Source organism: Lytechinus variegatus, chromosome 19 (assembly GCF_018143015.1).
Source record: "Lytechinus variegatus isolate NC3 chromosome 19, Lvar_3.0, whole genome shotgun sequence".
NCBI lineage: Eukaryota > Metazoa > Echinodermata > Echinoidea > Temnopleuroida > Toxopneustidae > Lytechinus > Lytechinus variegatus.
This window is the reverse complement of record NC_054758.1, coordinates 57,781-75,167: the sequence shown is the minus strand read 5'-3', so window position 1 is coordinate 75,167 and position 17,387 is coordinate 57,781. Positions and strand designations below refer to the sequence as shown.

Below are 17,387 nucleotides of genomic sequence, written 5' to 3'. Positions count from 1 at the left end.
CATTTAGGACAAAAAAGCTTATGCTTGCAGAAATATGTCTATAATTGTTCCATGGGACTTTAAAGTTAAAAGATGTCACTTTTTTTCCTAGGTACACCTGTGACAATTCCAGTATCAGAGACCAAACCACTTACCCCTGACCTGATTAAGAGATGTAAAGATGAGCTCCAATTCAAGTACAGGACTGATTTCTGTATGATAAGAGCTGATCCACTAGATCCTGATTCTATTGTGCCATTCGAAGATATGTACACAAACCTTTTCTTGGAAAAAGAAAAACGAAAGGAAAGGAGTCAACTTGAGTATAAGGATCTCTTTAATCTCAAAGTCAACGGCATCTTTCCCAAACGGATAATGATCCAAGGAGAGGCAGGGGCTGGAAAGACCACATTCTTGGCTAAGATTGCATGGGACTGGATAAACGATAGTCCAGATCTGTCAAAGTTTGTGTGGGTACTCATTATCCCTCTGCGTGAAGCCAAGCGATACACGATTGGTCAGATAGTTAAGTCATATCTCTCAAAGGACAACCCAGCAACAGCCTGTCAGATCACAGAGTACATCCGTTCAAATCCAGAAAAGGTATTCATTGCCTGTGATGGATTAGATGAGTTTAGTGGCAAGGTTGTACAGCACTCTGAAACCAAGCAAGGTTCAGAAGGTGCTCAGTCAGAGTTCAAAGTTGGATCAGAAACAAGTCCAGCAAGTGTATCTATGCACCAAAGCACTAAAACCGAACCCAATGTAAGTTCTTTGGAGAGAGGTGATATCACAGTTGAAGATATTCTTTGCTCAGATGAACTTCGTACTTGCCCAGTAATGGTGACAAGCCGTCCATGGAAGGCCAATGAAATAAGATGGAATGATAGTTTAAGAAGGCTATACACATTCATCCATGTGGAAGGCTTTAGCAGGGAGAATGCAATGGTTTACATTCGCAATTACTTCAAAGACACTGAGGCTACAGCAGATGAATTCATCCAATTGTTTGAAAACAATGATATCATATCAGAGAATATGGCGCCATATCCTATCTACATATCTATGCTCTGTCACATGTGGAGAGAACTTGATGACAACAAGAAAGAAGAGTTGAAGTCTTTTCAAACATTCTCTGAAATATTCCGTGAAGTGTTTGAATTCCTAAAGGTGCGTTATGTCCAGAAAGAGATCCCAGATTTAAGTAGCCCATTATTCAATACATATCGCTCTGAAACTGAGAAACTCCTGGAACCAACTGCCAAGGTTGCTTTTACTGGACTACAGTCAAACAACCTTGTTTTCAATGAAGAAGATCTTGAACAGTTCTCAGACTCTGTGAAAACAGCATGTAAAGTAGGGGTGTTGTCACAGGAGAAAAAGCTCTCATTCATTCATGATAAGAGCAGTCCGTACCTGCAGTCAACATTCTTCTTTCCGCACGAACTATTCCAAGAGTACATGGCTGCAGTCTATCTTGCTTCTCTCTATGATTCAGATCGCAATGAATTTAAGAGGCTGATTGAGGAAGTAGTGATCCCTAGGAAGAAAGAGTTTAGGTATCTCCTGTACTTCACTGTGTCTCAGAACAAAAACATTGCCAAGTATACCACAAAATGTCTGTTACAACAGTACACCCAAAGCCAAGAAGATGAGGAGGAAGAATTTCCTGGTTGATATAACCTTTGAGAGTCAAGATGAAGATACCAACGCCATGCTCAGGAATTCATTGTTATCTCTGTCCATTGATGTTACAGACACACACACTATTGCTGGTTATGCATCCACTGGGATATATTCAAAGGCGGTAAGTTGGATACAACGGAAAAGTTCCCTGAGTTAATGCATTTTCTATTTTTTCAATACAGTAGCACACCTTCAGGAGTGTCATCAGAAAGATCTTATTAGTCTTGAAATTGACTTAAACATAAAAACAAAAAAAAAACCTGTAACCATTCAAACACCCAATTTCAGTTTGTTTCTCATTTATTGAGTAAAATATCAGAAGTACATACATGTACATGTATGAAGATATTGGATTCTTGAATTGGACTGAAATATTGTCCATCTTATGCATGCATATTTATTATACCGGTTGAGTTCAATAAAAACTTACACCTCGAATCCCAAATTTATGGAAAAATAAATCATGAACACTAATTATTAAAAAATGGCATGAAAGAGAATGTTCTTCCAAATAATTGTATACCATATCTAGGGGTATGTGTTAATGCTTGCAGTGATGTAAATTTTTATTTGTGCCAAAGTAAAGCATGACTGCAATGAATGAATCCGGGTGTCAATGATGTCAAATCCTACAAGGGTTGCATTATATTCAAACTCAAAACATGTTTTCAATAATATACATTATAATCGTTCAACTGTTTAACACTTTTTATTATCAGTTCTCAATTTAACTTTATTGCCAAGGGATTTGCAAGCATGTTTACTAACTCATGTAGATTATGGCATTAAATCTCGATTCATTCATTGCAGTCATGCCTTACTTTGGTGCAAATCAAATTTACATCTTTACAAAGAATTCGTGTGAAGACATACCACAATATGGTATCAAATTATTTGGGAGAAGATACTCTTTCCAGCCGTATATAATGATTATGCGTTCATGCATGGCTGTTTTCAGGAGGGGGGCAGTCCCCCCATAAATTTTTGAAAAATCAAATTTTTTACTGAAATTTGTCACAAAATTCACTAAAAGTACGCAGAAAATCCCTCAATTTCACTTGACAAAATGCAAAAAACGCCCCAATGACAAGCTCGGTCGTTTCACTCCTTCGCTTTCAAGTTTTTTTGCAAAAAAGTTGTCTGCATACAGCCATGTGTTCATGACATATTTTTACCTTAAATTTGATGTGTCAAGTTTTTTTGTTCAAACTGTATATTCGTTGAAGTATTCTTTGACTGAATGCAAAAAAAATAGAATTATTAGGCATTGATAATTTGTAAACATTATGTAAGGGTGGTCCTTTTTTCAGCCCATTCCAATTTTGCACACATGCAGCACTGCTGTCAATTCTTATGTTGTGCACTGCCTAGCATATCAACCCCTTTGATCATTCAGATTCTGATCAAGAAATTCCCAGCGCTGACTAGAAAATCTCCAAGATCTAACCAAACTCATCAACGTAACGTCGCACATGCTAGGAAGGGCAACAACAGTACTTTACAGTACTTACTATAACAATTCATTTCACGTTTGATAAGGGGATGTGGACAATGATAGAGACAAGTCATGTCTTTATCATGCTCAATTTTAACTACATTGCATTTTCTTGATGTCATTCCCTTTTGTCTCGCCACCCAGAAGGAAAAACCAGTAAGACCAGTAAATTTTTTTTACTGGTTTCCAGTATAATTTTACTGGTTTCCAGTATATTTTTAATGGGCCAGTTGATTTTTAACTGGACCAGTAAAAATCAACTGGAGACCAGTTCCAACAATTGCATTCCAGTTGAAGCAATTAGTAATACCAGTTAAATTGTTTTTCATTAAACTGGTGTTACTGGTCCAATAAATGGTTTCCAGTATATTTTTACTGGTTTCCAGTATATGTTTACTGGACCAGTTGATTTTTAACTGGACCAGTAAAAATTAACTGGAGACCAGTTCAAGCAATTGCATTCTGTTTACTGGTCAAATAAATAATGACTTTATTTCAAGTCAGATCATTTAACAAATTATGAAAAATGAATCTTGCAATTCAGAGAAAGTTATTATCGTTATCATTTATCATTGTTATCATCATTGCTAATATAATTATCACAATTATTGTTATTATGATTATTATGATCATTGTTGTAATCATTCTTATTACTGTTATTGATATTGTAATTATTATTATCAATATTATCATAATTACCAAGTATTAATATTATCATTAAAATAATTATTTCCTCTAATTATGATTAAGATCAAAGCAAGATGTATTCCTCTGATATAGTCAACTGGTCTAAAGTAATTCAATGTTTGAAATTAAACTGGTCAAGACCAGTAATACCAGTAATTCTGATGATGCTGATCACGTGGTTTACCTCATTTGCATATTTCCTTTTTTTAAAGAAAAATCAGGATTTATTATGGAATATCCTTGCAATAGCACTCAGTGTTGTTTAAAAACCTTCAAAATAAGTGTGTGAACTAATTTACAATGAAAATGTGTAATTTCATACATCACATTCAAAATAACAGCAGAAAGATTAATTTACTAACCATCTTTTCCATCACATTTCACTGGCCATGGTATATAACAAACCAAATGCATGTAATAAACTGGACCAGTAAGACCAGTACGAGGACCAGTTCGACCAGTACGAGGACCAGTTAGAGGACCAGTTCGACCGGATAGAAGACCAGGGAGACCAGTAACAACCACTAGAAACAAGACCAGTATAAAATTCCAGTACTTCAAGACCAGTTTAATTTTTAACTGGACCAGTTAGACCAGTAAACCGATGTTCCAATTTCCAGAGTTACCAGTTAAAATTATACTGGTCTAACTGGTCCAGTGGAACTGGTTTTTCCTTCTGGGAATCAACCAGAGGTGAAGTCGAGACTTAGGGATCCAAATGTTGTCCGTCCGTCTTCTGTGGTCCGTCCGTCATGAACCTTATGACACATAACTCTACAACCGTAAGTCACTTGTCAACCAACTTGGATGGTAGATGGACTTAGGAGACTTGCATGTTATGCTGCAGTCTGAGGTCACATGGTAAGGTCAAAGGTCATTTTCAGGTCAACGTTACATTTTACATGCAAGACTCTCGTATGACACCTTGCACCTCAACCATAAATCACGTATCAACCAAACATGGATGGTAGATGGACTTATCGGACCTGCATGCTATTGTGCTGGAAGGTCACATCGTATGGCTAAAGTTCATTTTGAGGTCAACATTAAAGTTTACGTGCAAGGCTCTTATGACAAGTCTTATTCCATCCCAGTCATTTCACAATGAAGTTTCGATACAATTCTGTTGCGTGCCCTCACAAATCACGATATTTCTAGTTATTTTCATAAGTGGACGAGACAAAAAATCGCTTTGCCTTGTTATTCACTTAATGAGCTAATTAAAGTTAATTCACCGGACCTTTTTGAAATAAAAAAGAAGAATATTTCCACAAGGAATGCAAAGTATGATACACTCATGGTTTGCCCTTCATTGTTCAGCTTATTGTACTTATCCATCATTCATATTTTCTATCAAGTTGATGCACTGATTTTCTATCAATTATGAACAAACTTCATTTTTGATGGTTTTTGTCTCGCCTGCATAGTAGAACGATACTAAAGGCGCTGCTTTTCGGACGGCGGCGGCGGCATCAACATCAAATCTTAACCTACGGTTAAGTTTTTGAAATGACATCATAACTTAGAAAGTATATAGACCTAGTTCATGAAACTTGGGCATAAGGTTAATCAAGTATTATTAAACATCTTGCTTTAGTTTCAGGTCATATGACCAAGGTCAAAGGTCATTTAGGGACAATGAACTTTCGTCAAGTTGGGTATTTGTTGAACTTTGAAAGTTTATGGATCTAGTTCATGAAACTTGGACATTAGGTTAATCAAGTACCACTGAATATCCTGTGCGGGTTTCAGGTCACATGACCATGGTCAATGGTCATTTAAGGTCAAAGAACTTTGGCCGTGTTGGGGTAATTGTTGAATTGCCATCATAACTTTGAAAGTTTATGGATAGAGTGAATGAAATTAGGACATGGGTGTAGTTGACAAGTCTTAAGTCACCGTTCAAATGTCATTTATGGTCAATGAAATAATGAGTCCTGATAGATCATGGAAATATCCCTGCTCAGATCCTGGATGCTGAAATGAGTGTTTTCATGCTAATTCAGAAATACAGCAGTCTTGAAAACTTGGAATGGCTGAAATGCACCACTGTTTACAGGGTGTGAAAAAATTGCTGAAGCGACCAATGAAATTTTCATAAAAGTTAGATTTATGAAATAAATTTTCTACTCCTCTACATTTCATTGAGAATACTACCACATTTCAAAATTAATTCAGCCCTTTATCAGAGGGACATTTTGGGGGATGCACTGTATAGTTATATTTTTGTCTCACCTGCGAAGCAAAGTGAGACTATAGGCGCCGCTTTTCCGACGGCGACGGCGGCGGCGGCGGCGGCGTCAACATCAAATCTTAACCTGAGGTTAAGTTTTTGAAATGACGTCATAACTTAGAAAGTATATGGACCTAGTTAATAAAACTCGGCCATAAGGTTAATCAAGTATTACTAAACATCCTATTAGAGTTTCATGTCACATGACCAAGGTCAAAGGTCATTTAGGGTCAATGAACTTAGACCATGTTGGAGGATTCAACATCGAAATCTTAACCTGAGGTTAAGTTTTTGAAACGTCATCATAACTTAGAAAATATATGGACCTAGTTCATGAAACTTGGACATAAGGTTAATCAAGTATCACTGAACATCCTGCATGAGCTTCACGTCACATGACCAAGGTCAAAGGTCATTTAGGGTCAATGAACTTTGGCCGAATTGGGGATATCTGTTGAATTCCCATCATAACTTTGAAAGTTTATGGATCTGATTCATGAAACTTAGACATAATAGTAATCAAGCATCACTGAAAATTTTGTGCAAGTTTCAGGTCTCATGATTAAGGTCAAAGGTCATTTTTAGGGTCAATGAACTTGGCCGAATCGGGGGTATCTGTTGAATTACCATCATAACTTTGAAAGTTTATTGGTCTAGTTCGTTATACTTGGACATTAGAGTAATCAAGTATCACTGAACATCCTGTGCGCGTTTCAGGTCACATGACCAAGGTCAAAGGTCAATGAACTTTGGCCGAATTGGGTGTATCTGTTGAATAACCATCATATCTCTGTTAGTTTATTGGTCTAGTTCATAAAAAGTGGACATAAGAGTAACCATCTATCACTGAACATCTTGTGCGAGTTAGAGTAGTATTCAAAGTCAGCACTGCTGCTATATTGAACCGCGTGATGCAGGTGAGACGGCCAGAGGCATTCCACTTGTTCCTATTTTTGTCCCACCTGCATAGCAGAGGGAGACTATAGGCGCCGCTTTCAGGTCACATGACCAGGGTCAACAAACTTTAGCCATGTTGGGGGGGGGGTATTTGAGGATTGTAATAACTTTTAAATTTTATGGACCTAGGTTATGAAACTTGGACATAAGGGTGATCAAGTACATGTATTACTGGACATCCTGCGTGAGTTTCAGGTCATATGACCAAGGTCAAAGGTCATTTAAGGTCAATGAATTTAAACCATGTTGAGGGAATCAATATCGAGACTTAACCAAGGTTAAGTTTTTGAAATGTTATCATAACTTTGAAAGAATGTGGACTTAGTTTATAAAACTTAGACATAAGGGTGATGTAGTGTATAACTGAAGATCCTGCCTGAGTTTCACTTGTGTAAAATATAAAATTCATATTGAAAATGATGTATGATTTTTCTTTTTGAATGAAAACAATCATTCTGACACCAATGACAGTCAAGTCTTTGAAACAAGGGAGAGACATGACAGCATTTCCTGCTGAGTTTACCATCTCTAATACGCCTACTATCAACTTGATTATTACAATGTTTTAATTTGTCATTAATGTGTAACAGATTGTGCTTATATTTGAGTACAAGTCTTTGAAATTATTTTTTTCATTTGAGATGAATACAGGATAGACATATTGAAATAGGCTTCTTTAACTACACACAAAAATTGTAGATACCACTATACTATTTACATTTATACTCTTGCAGAATACACAATTTTAAACTATTCAATGAAGCAATCTCAATAATGCAATCCAATAGGAAATATAATTGTGATGTATGGCTTTACAATGTACTTTCAGATCAATATGAGTGTTGGTGCTAAAGGGTATCCTACATATAGGTACAGACCAGGTATATCAAAATAATGTAAGATTATCGCTCTACTTCCAGATCGGAATGCATATTGGATATGTACCTTCCTATGGACCAGTAATATCAAATGAGGTTGCATTGATGATATGCTCAGCACCGTCACTAAGGGATGTTGAACTGGAGGCAAGCTTTCACCCTACCTTCTATGAAACTCTTGCCAGAGAAGGAAGGAAAGCCACAGTAAGTAGAAATTCATCTTAAAGAATAAGATGGTCATGTTGATGTTAGAATTTATAAGGAGAAGAAGATGAGAGTGATGATAGTAATAATGAAAATGACAGTGCTAATTCTAGATTATGTAACACTGTAATCGTAATTCTGATCCTGATATAATGCTGTTGACATTACATGACTGCAATTTAGTTGCCTACATTATAGTGACTTATTATGCCAGTCTTGTGCAGTGACATTCCTAGATACATGTAAGACAAATTAATGATTAAACAACCAATTTGTAAAAACATGATTTTTTAAATTTACATCATCTTTTATTGATAAAAAGGGAAACAATTACAATAAGCCCAGATCTGTTTTAGACGAACAGTAAAAAAGGCAACATAAAATGAATATAAATGTACATAAACAAACATAATGCAAGTGATAATATGTACATGGATTATAACGAGTCAATTCAATTCATAACAAACTTCATAGTAAAGTAATAAGAAGGGGAGGAGAAGTTTATACGTCGTTTAACTTATTTTGTTCTGATTTTTGCTACATGAATTCATAATTGTACTAAGATATTGGTATAACAAAAATATATAAAATTATGAAAATACAAGTATATGAAAAAAAAAAGAATGGTTGGAATTGAGTATTCATATCTTAAAGGAGAATGAAACCATTGGAATAAGATAGCTTGTGTGAAAACAGAAAAATAAAAAAAAACGATCAACGAAAGTTTGAGAAAAATCAGACAAGTAATGAGAAAGTTATGAGTATTTAAATATTGCGATCACTAATGCTATGGAGATAGCAAATTGGCAATGCGACAAAGATGTGTGATGTCACTTGTGAACAACTCTCCCCATTACTCTAGTATATATTTCACTTGAATTGCCTCTTTTATCACATCTATCCATAAATCATGTGTTCTTTCTACATGAGGGCATGTAATACATATTTTTAAAGAATACATCATGGATAAGAGTTTGTATCATAAGAAAAAGCAAAAAGAGACATTTTGAGGGTATTTTATAGTCCACCAAAGGGAAAGTTGTTCATCAGTGACATCACACATCCATGTCGCATTGCCAATGGGAGGATCTCCATAGCATTAGTGATTGCAATATTCAAATGCTCATAACTTTCTCACTATTTGTCCGATTTTTCTCAAACTTTCTTTATTCTTATTCTTTGATTTTTCTGTTTCTACACAAGCCTATTTGTTCCAAAGGTTTCATTCCCCTTTAAAGGGGAATCCAACCCAAATAAAATCTTGTTTTTATAAGAAAAAGAAAAATCAGACAAGTTGATAGGTGAAAGTATGAACAATATTGGAGAAATAACAAGAAAGAAAGTTATGAATTTTTAAATTGTAAATATTGGTAATCACTATACCTATGGAGACTTCAAATTGGCCACTTATGTGATGTCATAGTGATGTAAGGCAAGGACTACTCTTCCATGTACTTCAATACATATTATGGCTAAAATGTCATTTTCCCCAAAAGTTTTATTTCAAATTGTATTTTTCTTTCATGAGGACATTTAACAATATACTACCTGGGTTATATTTAGATTACTGCCCCAGGGAATGGGTAATTAGGAGAAAACCACAAATCCCTGATAATAAAGTACATGGCCTATGGGAAAGTTGTCCTTGCCCCTTGTCATAATTTACTTACCCAGTTGCCAATTTGATATCTACATGGTATTAGTGATCTCAATTTTAAAGCAGCTATAACTTTCTTATTGCTTGTCCGATTTCTTTCAAACTTTCACCATTCTGTTTAATTCATTTTTCTCCTTCCCAACACAACATTCTATGGCCAAGGCTGGATTCCCCTTTAAAGAAGATACTTAGGGGCAAATGGGAGCTTGAAAAGAGATCAAGATAGGGAGAATTAGGAACAATGACTAATGGGAAGAAAGGGTATTGAACATAGAAAAATAGATTAAAAAAAGGAAAAATGTTGAAGGGAATAAAGATAAAGAAAGAGAGAGAGAGACAAAGGGAGAAAGAGAGGGAGAGGGCAAACAGAAGGGTAAAGGACATCAGTCCTTATGCCGTAACTACTTTAACAGCGTAATAATGCCAGGAATATTAACAATCTATTATTTCTAAAAGAAAGCTAAAACAAAGCAAATGTAGCATATAATCACATTGATGGTTTGTGATGGAGCTTTGCTTGGACCAGACATATCAAATGAGGTATAGTGTACACTGTAGTAGTACTAATGTGATTAGCACCAATCTCTAAATACTGTTTATAAAAACTGAGGCCAATCTTTCAATCTAGCTGCTTTCATGAGGCTCTTGGTAAAAAGAGATAGAAAGATTACAACGGATAGTTGAGATGGACAAAGATATTGTACGTTTTAGGCAAAGTAGTGTAGCGGTTCTGACCTTCGCTTGTAATCACAAGGTCGTGTGTTCGAATATCACCGTGGCCTAGCATCCTTTGGTAAGGCGTTAATCCACACTTTGCCACTCTCCACCCAGGTATTAAATAGGTACCTGGTAGGATGCAAAAGCCTATAAATAGTATGCCTAGCAATTGAGTCTTAGAACTCTTGTTGGAGTGCTTTTCAGGGAGTGGAGAAGGTGCATACATTGTATGTGGGCATGCAAGGATCCGTTGACCGGGTAATAATATTTCTGTAAAGCTCTTAGTGACATTGTTCCGTTGTGTTAAGCGATGTATAAATGCAAAATATTATTATCAAATTTACCCTCTAGATTGTTTTCAATAACAAACAAAAGGTGAGTTAATATCCTGGATATTTTTTTGTTTTACATGTACTGCACAGGTTTAGTGTCCAGCTAATTCTGTTATGAAGTTCTGGTTTCAATCGCTACACAGGTTTACATAATTATGTAGGCCTGCATATTAAGTAACTGACTAAAACCGATTCATGATTCTTTTCATACATCTTTGATAAATACTGATATATGTACAAGGAAGAACATAACAAATATCATGTTTAAAGGGGAAGTTCACACTGACAAAAAGTTGATTAAAATAACAGAAATATACCAAAAAATAATCCTCAAGGTTCAAGAAAAATCCATCATAATGAATAAACAAAGTTATTATTAAGCATTTGATTGATGTCATATGCGAACAATTTTTTCATATCGTTTGGTGAAAATAAATCATCACAAACCATTAAGATATTTCATTTTTTTTATAATTATTTTGGCAGCTGCCCTTTTTATGACGTTACCAATATGGAAAAATGTAATTGTTCAGGGTAATACATTTAAGAACAAATTTTTATGCTACTACATGTATGTAGACAATATTATTTGAGAGTGCTAATAAATAAAGGATACTAGATCATAAGATGAGATCTTTTAAAAATTGGGTTCTAATGCACAAGTATGCTGCAATTTAAAATGTGTTATACTTTCAAGTTTTATATTGATGCAGAAACATGGAATCGTGTTTTTTTTGCTTTATCCATGTCTTCCTAGACATCTTTTAATTAATAATACTTTATAATCATGGAAGTTAAAAAGGAAATATTGTTAGCTTTAAAAGTTACATGTAGGAGAGAAAGTAGATCATTGAATTTCAGAGGTGCATGTGGTATTTGTATGAGAGTGATATTGAATGACAATGTCCATGAACAGGGAATATACTTATACATAGAGTGAAGGTAATGAAAAATGACCAGGTGGGTTGGATTGAGATGGTTTGCAGAGTGAAGGCTTCTGAAAATGGAATACATCTATGTAGACATGCAGTAGCAGCACATGTTGTTCTTGAAAGAATGTTTGAAATTATTTTAGTTCTTTGTATTGAAAAGTAATTATAGGTCACATCAATTACAGGCTTTTGTAAACTTTTAAATCATCCAAATTTGTTTTGAGATAATAATAATTGGCATATATAGCGCTTTATCAATCTACGAATTCTCAAAGCGCTTCACAATTATTATTACCCATTCACTTAATTAATCTTTAAGCAGCCTGTTTTTATTAGGTGAACACCTGCTAAACCAACCACAATGATGGTTGTTTCCTACCGGTACTCAATCAATTAGTACCTGGGTAAGAGTGGCAAAGTGTTGATTTATGCCTTGCCAAAGGACGCTAGGCCATGGTGGGATTCGAAAACATGACCCTCTGATTACAAGGCGAGAGTCAGAACCGCTACACCACTGCGCTTCCACAAGAATAAGGCAGTTTATATTATATAATGCCAACACTACATAACCAAGATAATTGATTTTGAACAATTTAATTCTTTCAATATTCAGAGGTTTTAGTGTTAACATAATACATGCACTTAAACAGAAAAGCTATATAATGAAAATAAAGTGTTTGGATATGGTTGATGTAGAAACATGGAATCTTTTTAACTTTATCCATATGTGATTCTTCCTAGTCATCTCTAATATGTTAATACACATGGAAGATATAAAGAGAAAAATCAGCTTCAAAAAGGTGGGAGAGAAAGTAGATCATTGAATATCAGAGGTGCATGTGGTATGTGTATGAGAGTGACATTGACCATGATACATACAATGTATACAGTACAATGAGAGCTACATTGAGTGTATACATGAAACATAATAATATGAGGAAATGAACAATGACCAGGTGGTTTACATTGAGATGGTATGCAGGGTAAAAGGTTACTGAAAATATAATACAAATATGGAGTAACAAATGGGCAGGTCCAAGCTATTGTCCCCTCTGAAGCCCAAATTAAATCTTTGCCTAAATCTAGCATATTGTGTGTCATTTTAAAGCTTATACTCCAAAGTTTTTTGCCCTATATTTTTTTCTTCTGAAAATGTAAAGTTAATGAATGCCAAGGTCACGATTCCAAGAAATCTTTAATAAGCGTGACGTACGGGACCTCACATTTTTTGATCTGCAGATAATGCAAATTATAAATTTGAAAATATTTCTGTGGGGACTTGTTGTGCTAAGTTCATGCAAACATTTTAGAATAAAATGATTTTGAAAACTAATTAATTAAGTTAATTAACTGGTGTCCAACAGGCAGTGTCCCGTACGTCACGATTTAGCATATGTTTTTTTATATTCTAATTAAGAAAAAGTTGAACAGTTTTCTTCAAACTTTGGAGAGTTCTAATTTATATTACTATATATCCAAAAATTAAAGTGAATTTAATGAATTAATTTCATGTTTAGGCTAATTAAGTTTTGTGACGTACGGGACAAATGTGTGACGTACGGGACGGCACCATAGGATTTCTATGTAATTTTAATTAGGGTTATTTTTTCAATAAGGAGCAAAGAAGACGGACAGTCAACCTGTCCGAAACGTCGAGTCTCTCTACTACTCATCATCTCTACTCGCCGACTCAAGCCAGCATCTCCTCATCAGCTCTACTACTCAAGCTGTTCTCACTCAACATTCCTTCTGGTTTACAGTCCTTTTCAGGACTATTTTCAAGAAAGAATACTCTATTCTCAAATCTCCACTTTATCGCCTATCAACTTCTCTTCTATCCACTGTTTCTATAACACTCCACATGGTGTACCGTAAACCACATCAGCAATTAATTATTATTAATTAGTTATGTTATTAATTAAATCTTTCATAATTATTAGGTAACAATTTTTTTTATGCTTTGTTTGATCATACACTATAATAGAAATATATATAAATCATACTAATCCATGTAAAACTTACTTTGGTTTACATCCGGTTAATTATAAATTTTTATGAAATTTCAATTTCCCCATTCGTTTAACACATGGAATTATTTGCAAGTCATCTTAGATAATATTTATAAGGTCGTTTATAATATTTATAAGTGTTTGCTATGTTTTCTTTCAGTGTGTGCCATTTAAGAAGTCAATCACGATAATGCATGTGCAAATTTTCTTACTTTGTTTGCATCAAGTTAATTATAAATTTTGATGAAATTTCACTTTCCCCATTCGTTTTACACATGGACAAATGTCCCATATATATACGTCACATGTCCCGTACGTCACAACGCGGTTGTTTATATTTTGAGCTATTACATAATAACAACAATGAGTTCTATCATTTCATTCATGGCTAATGAAACTTGATAAGATACAAGATGAAAACATGATAATAAGAGATTTCCAGCTTATTCCAATTCACAGAGTTTTAATGACAAACTTTAAAAAAAAAAAAATCATTTTTCGTGTGGTCCCGTACGTCACAGTGCATATTAATTAAAATATTACATCGTTAATGGAATCGTAGATCACTATTTTTTTCATGAATAAAGAGGGCATGACTGGCCTTCCAAGATTCTCTGTTGTGCATTTATTTCTTATGTTACACAACTTTAAAGTTTCTAAATGCCCCGTACGTCACAAGTCAAATAGCTTGGACCTGCCCAAATATATCACAGAGTATTTGAGATGATTATGGTCTTCACATGTATGATCTTAATTTGATAATTTTCATGAAATCTCAGAAATTGTTGAAAGTGATGCTACATGTATCATGTAGAATAAGGGTACAGATATTACATGTAATAATTCCTTCTTTCAAAATTCATAAGTATTAAAATGTCTTTTATAAACAAAATACACATCAACAGAAAAGCTGTGAAGCCTAAACAGGTACAATGTTCTGTTGTGAATACATGTACATCTATGCAAACATTAGCCTTAACACATTTTTAACCAGTTTAACTTAAAGCATTACAGCATGATCATACCATCTGATATGCATTGTATGTTTAATGATCAATGTTTGTACACATGTAGGTCCATACTCTTGAAATTCGGAATGTTGAGCCTCTATCATCAGCCTCTTCACATCACCTAGTAGGAGCTTTATGCTCCCTACCTAACCTGACTAACCTGACACTGAGAGGAGTTTGTGACCAGGAGGAATTCTATTCTCATCTGAATGAGAAGGCATCAACCTTGAAGGTATGCTTGCTTCTACTTTATACATATAACATGTTTGAGAATATGGAATAAAGCAGTGTTTTTTTTTACTTTATAGTGTTAAAAATGTTAGAGAACATAATTTTTATGCTGGTTAGATAGATTGTTTGAGAGGGTTTATAAGTAAAGGAGACTATATAAGATTTTTTAAAAAATATAATTTGGTTCTAATGCACAGGTATGCTGTAATTGAGAAATTGTCAATTCATTATCTTCAGGTGTTTGGTTATGATGTCGAAACACGGAATCCTTTTTAACTTTATCCATATATGTGATTCTTCCTAGTCATCTCTTATGATAATACACATGGAAGATTAAGAGAAATATCAGCTTTTAAAAGTTAGGAGAGAAATTAGATCATTGAATATCAGAGGTGCATGTGGTATGGGAGTGATATTGACCATGATACATACAATGTATTCAGTACAGTGAGAGCTACGTTGAGTGTATACATGAAACATAATAATAGGATGAAATGAACAATGACCAGGTGGTTTAGATTGAGATGGTATGCAGGGTAAAAGGTTACTGAAAATAGAATACAAATATGAAGTAACAAATATATCACAGAGTATCTGGGATTATTAAGGTCTTCACATAGATCTTTAATTGATATCATTATTATGATATCTCAGAAATTGTTGAAAGTGTTGTTGTAATGTAAAATAAGGGTACATAGATTAATTCAATTTAATTCAATTCAATTCAATTTTATTTATTTCACTTCCATCAAACAAAAACAAATTGTATACCATATATATAAAAAATAAGTATTTGTATCCATTGCAAAGAAACAAAAATAATAATACATATGTTGTGAAAAAAAAAACTTACACGATTTGGGCAACACATTGGAGGTTTTAAATAAGTATACTATTTTTCAATAGAAATTAAATTAAGATGGAAATGGAGGGACCCACTAAAAAGCAATGCTTGTACAATGTGGGCCCCTCAAAAATAGATAACAAAACCATTAACAGAGTACAAATACAGACATATGTAATCAAATGAGAAAAAAATATATGAGAAATACTCACAAAATATAAAATACGAAGATATCAAAAAATATAGTTTGTATAGGACAAAACAAATCGTCCTAAAATATATCCACCCTTCCCACCCCCCCCCCCCAAAAAAAAAGAAAAGAGAAAGGGGAGAATGCCCTGAGAAGATGGATGGGTGCTGCTAAACGTAGGTAGAACACATGCCATCGTGGACTCAAGCAAACTGGATTCAATGTGTATAAAAGGAGAAAAAAATATATAAAATGACCTGGAAAGAATAAAATGCGCGAAAAATGTGATGCCGTAAATAAATAAGCGGTAGGAAGGCGGATAAGCGGACAGGAAAGAGAAAAAAGATGAGAGGATAGACACAAATAATATATGAGGTTAAAAACCGAGCACAATTGGGAAGGACTTGTGTCAGATTTTTTTTTTTCAATAAAAAAAAGGGATGATTTATGTTTTAATTATAGTCTTTATAGTAAAAATGATGACTAACCTCTTGACAGAGATGATGAATAAGATTAAATTTGAGGATACATTATAAGATTTTAATAGAGATAATTTGAATTTAGTCTTAAAAGAGTTCAAAGATTTTGCAGTTCTTATATCATTATGAAGTGAGTTCCATAACTTCGGTCCCTCATATATAAATGTGTTCTGAGCCAGCAAAGTTCTTAGAAGTGGTAAATGGAATTCGCCCAATCGCCTTGTTGGATAGTTATGAATGGATTGATTTTTTGGAAACATTGAATGAAATACATTTGGGAGGTTGTTATTGTTATAATTGTACATAAACTGACCGAGATTGAACAAATACAAGTCTTTAATTTTCAATATTTTATGTTCCAAAAATAATGTGTCAGTATGAGACAAATATGCTTTGTGACATATGACACGTAGAGATTTCTTTTGTAATAGGAGTAATTTGTCTAGGAGTGTTTGATGTGTGTTGCCCCACGCTAAAATTCCATAATTTAAATACGGTAATATAAGGGATGAATATAATGTAAGCAGGGACGATAATGGTAAACAAAATTTAAGCTTGTTAATTATACCAATGTTGCGTGAAATAGTTTTACATATGTTATCTATGTGGAATTTCCATGAGAGCTTATTATCGACTGTTATTCCAAGAAACTTAATATGGGATACTTTTTCCAAGGGAGTTCCATCCAAAATAATATCAACAGGAAGTGTATTAATAGAGTTGCTAAACAACATATATTTTGTTTTTTGTAAATTTATTGACAATTTATTTGCTCTTATCCATTGGGTGACATTTTTTAGTTCAGAGTTGATTGTATTGGCAAGGTGAAGAGGATTTTTATGTGAAAAAAATAAGTTAGAGTCGTCC

The 17,387-nt window shown here is 34.1% G+C and overlaps 1 pseudogene; it reads left to right on the top strand.

Annotated features, from left to right (window-relative positions):
- LOC121406190 overlaps window positions 1–17,387 on the top strand; it is a 53,689-nt pseudogene that overhangs the window by 5,536 nt on the left and 30,766 nt on the right.